This window comes from Callospermophilus lateralis, unplaced genomic scaffold, assembly GCF_048772815.1.
Source record: "Callospermophilus lateralis isolate mCalLat2 unplaced genomic scaffold, mCalLat2.hap1 Scaffold_182, whole genome shotgun sequence".
NCBI classification, from domain to species: Eukaryota; Metazoa; Chordata; class Mammalia; order Rodentia; family Sciuridae; genus Callospermophilus; species Callospermophilus lateralis.
Genome location: NW_027512854.1, coordinates 1565516 through 1573187, shown reverse-complemented (window position 1 = coordinate 1573187; position 7672 = coordinate 1565516). Strand labels below are relative to the sequence as shown.

Sequence of the window (7672 nt, the reverse complement as noted above, 5' to 3'; positions counted from 1 at the left end):
TTACTGCATGCTGAATATTTTTCCAGGTATACTATGTTGATTTAGGTAGAGTCACAATTTTACAATTGAATTTTTGTTCACATATTCTAATTAAACTATTTTTTTTTACATTTGCCAGGTCCTTGCATGTTTTATAATATAAAGAGAAAAATATATTTGTAGAGCTGTCTACATTATGCAAGTGCAGAAATATTTTGAAAATACAAATGTTTCTAAATATTTGTGATATTTACTCAAAATTATTTAATTCATTATCTGATTAAATAATGTATTGATATGTTAAAACTATCAATTTTGAATGATCAGAAATAAACAACTAAATAATATACTTGCTTTTTTTGGAGATTAAGTTTGGTATAGTCACCTCAAATGTTCAATTTATGAACATGGAACTACTGTTCTTGTGGGAAATAAAAGGTTGATTTTCTGAGGACTGATGTCACCATTTTCATTACCATATAAAAACATAACTTTGTTTTATGAGTGTTTTTATTCTAGAATTTACCTCAGGTAATAGGAACAATTTTGGCAGACAAGTTAGCTTCTCCAGATGTATATAACTGCAAGCCAATGTTTAACTGAAACTGGGCATACATGATCACCCCAATTCTTCATGACAATGTGAAATTGTGTCAAGCTACTCATGCTCCAGAGACTACACCTTTCTCAGTTTTCTTTTTCCCTATTCTATTTCACCGTCTTCTTTAAAGGTTAGTACTTAATTTTACTTGCAGAACATTTTCTCAAAATTTATTAATGCACAAAACAACAACAATAACAAAAGAAAACTGCATCTAGGTACCCAACCTAAGATAGCCATCAACACTTCATTGAATCGCAGTGCATTGTTTCCTTCTTCATGTGAATTTTCACCTTGGCTAAAGACCACTGAATTAGGTGGGGTTTTTTTTGTTGTTGTTGTTGTTGTTGTTGTTGTACATGCTCTAAATTCCTCACTCTCTGTGGCATCATGATGCTCTTTTTAAATTAATTTTGATTGCTGCCTTTTTTCAGGGGAGGGAGATGCTCTTGGAAAATATGTTTTTTCATTACTTGTAATTTTCCTTTATGAAACAGGTTACATAAAAACATCTTGTAGTTCTTGATTCTTGCCAGTTTATCTACAAAATTTAGAAGATGTAATGTCACACAATAAGTGTTCAATAAAAGTTTTGAACAGGTGACTCTAAATGGAAACAAAAGTGTGTCCATAGATTCCATGGAAAGGGTTTTTTACTCTAATATTTTTTTTTTGCAAAACCTGTCCCTAATGGTTCTAGAAAAATCACATACTCATAATTTCCTCCTAACGTCTTAGATGCTGTTTTCAGTCTAATTTATGTAGGCAAATAAATCTGGAACCATGGTGAAGAATCTGTATACTGATTTTACAAACAGCTCTTACTGTTGTTTCCTTTACATAGTACTTCCCTACCTTCTCATTGTATTTCAGTTTAAAAAGGTTTTAGGGGAAGTGTGATATGGGCCATGAAGAATTCACATGATGATTAAAGTCTGCATATTCCTTTCTTCATTTGGAAATTTTTAGAAGACTTAAAACTTCTTCAAAATCTCATTCTGGTTGAATAAATTATATGGTAAATTTACTGGTATCTGATTTCCATAGTGAGATAGTCAGGATTATTTACAGAAATAGAAAAAAAAACATTGTATCCACACACCACACATTCATTCTTGTACAGACATAAATATGACTTATGTTAAGAAATTGGCTTATGCAATTATAAAGGCTGAGGAGTTGTAGGATCTGCAGTAGGCAATCTGGGGATATAGAAGAGGAAGAGGGAAGATAAGTTCCAGTCTAAGCATCAGACAATTCAAGATCAAAGAATAACTGATGTTTCAGTTTTTGTCCAACGGCAGAAACAAAGCAGAAAAAGATGTTTCTGTTCAGGTAATCAGGTGTGAGCTCCTTATTACTTACTCAGTTAATCATAATATTTTGTTCTATTCAAACATTCAAATTGGGTAAGAGCTACCACAGTAAAAATGGTAATCTGCTTTCACACTCTAATGATTCAAATCAGTCTCATTAAAAATCACCTTCATGTGCATCATCTGAATAATATTTGACCAAATATCTGGGGACAAGTGGCCCAGAGAAATCCATGCATAAACTTAATCACTAGAAATGCACGTGCATGCTTATTCACAAATAAATTTTATTATATTTTCATTTCCTGAATGCTACTGATTGAAAGAAAAGTGAGATCATTTTAAAATTATGTTAGCCACTGATTTAAAGACAAATGAGATCATTTTACAATTATGTTAGCCACAATATACTTAGATATTTTTTATTTATATATACACACACAAGTCTCACTCTGATTATTGTATCTTCATCTCTTAGATATAGCAAAAAAATACCAAATTTCAAGCCTTTGAACATAAAACTGTGTAACCAAAATCTGGTATTTTCTCTCCAAGTAAGAAATTTAGATATTTTAATGATCAAATCTCATCATTCTGTGTACAGCTTATATTAATTTCTTCATTATTGTCTTTATTGTATGTTTTTTATCATTTGATTTTGAGTCATAAGTATTTTTCATCCTGTTTAATTAGAAAATGATAGACTAAAATCTTATTAGAAATTAGACAATTTAGTAACATGTTGTGTTAATTTTTTTTTTAATGTTTATTTTTTAGTTCTCGGCAGACACAAAATCTTTGTTGGTATGTGGTGCTGAGGATCGAACCCAGGCCGCACGCATGCCAGGTGAGCGCGCTACCGCTTGAGCCACATCCCCATCCCCTGTTGTGTTAATTTTAAGACAAAATGAATCTTTTAATTTGCCTTAGGATCCATGTTTCTTATTTAGAGATATGAAGCATAATATTTTATGGGGTATTATACATTATATTATGAATTGTGTACATTGTTGTATCTTTTTATTGCACTCTTTTATATAAAAAGACATTCACACTACAGTTTATTTCCTAATATAAGAAAGATATTTTGATTTCACTGTGAAGCTATGCATTTCATCATTGCACCCTCTGTATACAATCTTGTTTACATTCTATATAAAAACACAATTTTATATACAATAGTCACAGTGCAATTAGGCTCCCATGTGGAAACAACCAGAGTCACCAAACCAGTGAGCTATATTCCCATTTCTTTTAATTTTATTTTTTTAAATTTTTAGACAAGTTCTAAGTTGCTGAGACTGTCCTTGAACTTGTAATCCTCCTGCCTCAGCCTTCTGAGTTGTTGGGATTGCAGGCATACATCACTATGCCTAGCTGAATTTACATTTTACAAATAAATTGGCATGAATATTTACATGTACCTATATTTTTGTATTGAAGGATTTTGGTAAAATTACTGAATGATAGAAGATGTGCATTTAAAATATTACGTGTTTCACAGTTGTTAGCAGGTATTTGCATTGTGTTTCTGATTTCAAAGAAATTCTTCTGAAGATTGAACATTATGAACAATCTCACTTAGATTAATTTGTTTTTTAAACAAAGGTACAAATATTTTATATCTGAGGAAAATTTTCCAACTTTTTGTTAGTAATATTTTTAGACATGAGTAGGTTTTGAACTACATCACAATTTTGTATAAAATTGTTTTTTACATAATTCTGACAGACCTTATTTAATGTTCTTCCAAAACTTTCCTGATTCTAATAAATAAAATTTGGAGCAAGTACAGATATAAGATGTCCAAATTTTGTGTAAAATCAAGATTTTGTCAGAAAAAAAGAAAGAATATAGTCACTAGGAGTAATGAGCAGAAGATGCCAAATTGAGCAGAACTTTTATTCAAAATGTGATGAAATAAATACAGACATGTAATGAGTCCTCCGAAGGTTATATAAGCAACTTGTAACAGAAAATTGATAAAAGTGACAGCTTTGGCAAGGGATCAATAGAAGACGTTATTCTCTTGAGGCTGATTCTAAAATGATCAAAAAGTTGCAATACCAGATTTGGAAATAAAGATGTGGTTAATAATAGAAGCCAAAAACAGCAGACCCAGAAAAAAAATTTGCAGAATTTCTCAGTGAAGATGGAAGTGGGGAGCAAGATGATGGATATGGAACCTTTAAAATTATGTTCTATTTAATTTCTAATAAAGTTATCGATGTAACAACAATAACAACAAAACAGCACAGGTTTTCCAAATAACTCTCATTGGATTAGAACTGAATTTATTAATTTAATGTAATTAGCATGTTAAACATTAATTGACAGATAAAATGTCAAATTTAGTATGTTGTTCTTATATCCAGCTACTTTTCAAGTTGTCTTAATAATTATAAAAGTTTTTTTTTTTTTCTGTAGATTTTTTGGATTCACATGAAGACAATAAACGTCCATTTCCTCAAAGGTGTATTGAGTTTTACCTTTTTACTCAAATTCTTCTAAATTTTCTTATTTTAGGTATATTTTTGCCTTGTCTCACCTTCTAGCAGATATTTATGTATGGGTTCTTATACAAGCACACCAAATCAAGATGATGTTTTGCTTCAGATTTGTTGTCCTTTTGAAAACTGGAAATTAATTTTAATAGGTTAAGTAAATTGATTTCTACTTCTGATTTTTTAAAATAATTTCCTAGTCACGAATAGACATTGAATATTATTAAATATGTTTCATCTGCCTATTAATACTCATCAGATTCTGTTCATTATGTGACAAATTACATTGGTAGATACAACAAATTCTGGCCATCATTGAATAAGCCCTTGTCTGTGAAATATATGTAAATATTGTTATTATACAACTGAATATATTATGCTTCATAGTTCATAGGGTGCTATAACTATTGATCCCTGCAATGTTTTTGTGTTAATTAATTCATCTTTATTTATGTTTGCTGGTATATAATTTTCTTTCCACATGACACCTAAGATCAAGGTGATAATAATTTCATAAAATTGGGTTCCTTTGCTTCTGTTAAGCTGTGTATATAAGATAAGGAATAGAAAGTTTACGGGACGCAGGCGGCGGCGACGGCCGCGGCAGCAGCAGTAGTAGCGGTTACTAGGCTGCCCGCGGCGGACCATGGCCCTGGCCCAGCGTCCTTGGCCTCTCCTCACGGCGTCCCCGGGCAGCGTGGCAGCCAGTAGAGACTTCCGGGAAGGAACTGACATGCGACTGAGAGGCGGTCGGCGCGCTTAGCGCAGCGAACATGCGGCAGTCCCTGTGGGCGACCCCGGGCTGCGGAGAGGCGGCGGCGGAGGCGGCTCGGGAGGGAAGGAGGCGCCGGCGGAGGTGGCGGCGGAGACGGCCGGCGCCTGGCGTGGAGCCCTAAGGAGGCTGCTTGGCGCGGCCTCGGACCTCCTCAAAAAGGATGCTGTCCCGAAAGAAAACCAAAAACGAAGTGTCCAAGCCAGCCGAGGTGCAGGGGAAGTACGTGAAGAAGGAGACGTCGCCTCTGCTGCGGAATCTCATGCCTTCATTCATCCGGCATGGTCCAACAATTCCAAGACGAACTGATATCTGTCTTCCAGATTCAAGCTCTAATGCTTTTTCAGCTTCTGGAGATGGAGTAGTTTCAAGAAACCAAGTTTTCTTAGAACTCCAATTCAAAGAACATCTCATGAAATAATGAGAAGAGAAAGCAACAGATTATCTGCACCTTCTTATCTTGCCAGGAGTTTAGCGGATGTACCTAGGGAGTATGGCTCATCTCAGTCATGTTTGACAGAAGTTAATTTTACTGTTGAAAATGGAGACTCTGGCTCCCGATATTATTACTCCGATAATTTTTTTGATGGTCAGAGAAGGCGTCCACTTGGAGATCGTGCACATGAAGACTACAGATATTATGAGTACAATCATGATCTCTTCCAAAGAATGCCACAGAATCAGGGGAGGCATGCTTCAGGTATTGGGAGAGTTGCTGCTACATCTTTAGGAAATTTAACTAACGATGGGTCTGAAGATTTACCCCTTCCTCCTGGCTGGTCTGTGGACTGGACAATGAGAGGGAGAAAATATTATATCGATCATAATACAAACACAACTCATTGGAGCCATCCTCTTGAACGAGAAGGACTTCCTCCTGGATGGGAACGAGTTGAGTAATCAGAATTTGGAACTTATTATGTAGATCACACAAATAAAAAGGCTCAGTACAGACATCCTTGTGCTCCTAGTGTACCTCGGTATGATCAACCCCCTCCTGTCACTTACCAGCCACAGCAAACTGAAAGAAATCAGTCTCTTCTGGTACCTGCAAATCCTTATCATACTGCAGAAATTCCTGACTGGCTTCAGGTTTATGCACGAGCCCCTGTGAAATATGACCACATTCTGAAATGGGAACTCTTCCAGCTGGCTGACCTGGATACATACCAGGGAATGCTAAAGTTGCTCTTCATGAAAGAACTGGAACAGATTGTTAAAATTTATGAAGCTTATAGACAGGCTCTTCTCACTGAGCTTGAAAACCGCACAGCAGTGGTATGCCCAGCAACATGGCAAGAATTTTTAAGTTAACCTTTTAAGAATAAAATTTAATTTTTATAAGGGCATTAAAATTTTCACAGTTGAAAAAACTGCAAACAAGTACTTTGGTTAATAAAGGCAGCTTACTTTTGGGAAGTTCTAATTTTACATATATTTTGTTATTAGAAATTTTCTTTTATTGAACAAAAGAAATGAATTTATTATTTTAAGAGTCAACATGATATGCTTTCAAATATTGCATATTAGGAAATTGATTTGAATAATCTTGATGGAGAAATATGCAGAACAAAATGTCGTTACCATCAGATATTTAAAAGGAAATGATCACTTGGTAACTCCTTATAGCAGCAGTATCTTTCTTTAAGAAAGAGAAACTATGCAGTATTTTAAAAAGATGTTTATTGCTTTAGTGTGGAATAGTGTCCGAGTTGGATGATTTAAATTTTACCATGGTATAGTTCAAAATATAAAATAAGATTTGGAATCTTTATTGTGATAAATTCTGTATATGCCCCCCCCCAACACACACACACACACAGCTAAATGTAAGGAACCCTTTCGAAGCATGTTGAGAAAAATCTTTTCAGGAATAAATTTAAGCAAAAAGCCTTAGCCTATGTGGGGAAGGTATGTGGATTCCTCAAAAGTTGCTACTTGGTTTCAGCCAGAGCTCTTAATTGGATTTAGCATGGCTCTGATGAGACAGTACAGGGTTCCAGATGGCATAGTGCACTGCCTTCTGACAGACTGGGTTAAGCTGCCAAAAATGACAATCAGGGATTCAATAAGAAATCTTAGTCATTAAACCAATTTTATATTACCTTTTCTATCTTCTGAGTGTTTGTTACAAAACTTTACATATTTCCCTCCCATTTTCCTCCTGGTTTAATAGTTAAGACATTGTTCATAATTAGCACAGTAATTTGATTATAGACAAATTCATGATACTTCTAGCCTGTAAATCTCTAGAATTCTGTGAATTTCATAGCTATTTAGATACCTGTATTGTAAATATGTAAATATATTTTTAGTTTAGATAGTCTTCCAAAATACAAGCACTCCTAGTTAGATATCAGTTTGAGTTATTGATAAAATGTTAAGTGTTTGATTTTATATAACAAGCTTATTAAATATATTTTTGTGGAAAAAAAAGATAAGAAATATTTATTCCATTAAATTATAAAGAAATCCCTGCAAAATATATAGAAGTTGGTAA

The 7672-nt window shown here is 34.1% G+C and overlaps 1 pseudogene; it reads left to right on the top strand.

Moving 5' to 3' along the window:
• Positions 1–5335: 5335 nt before the first annotated feature.
• Positions 5336–6513, top strand: LOC143640337 (protein salvador homolog 1 pseudogene; annotated as a pseudogene).
• The last annotated feature ends 1159 nt before the right edge of the window (positions 6514–7672 follow it).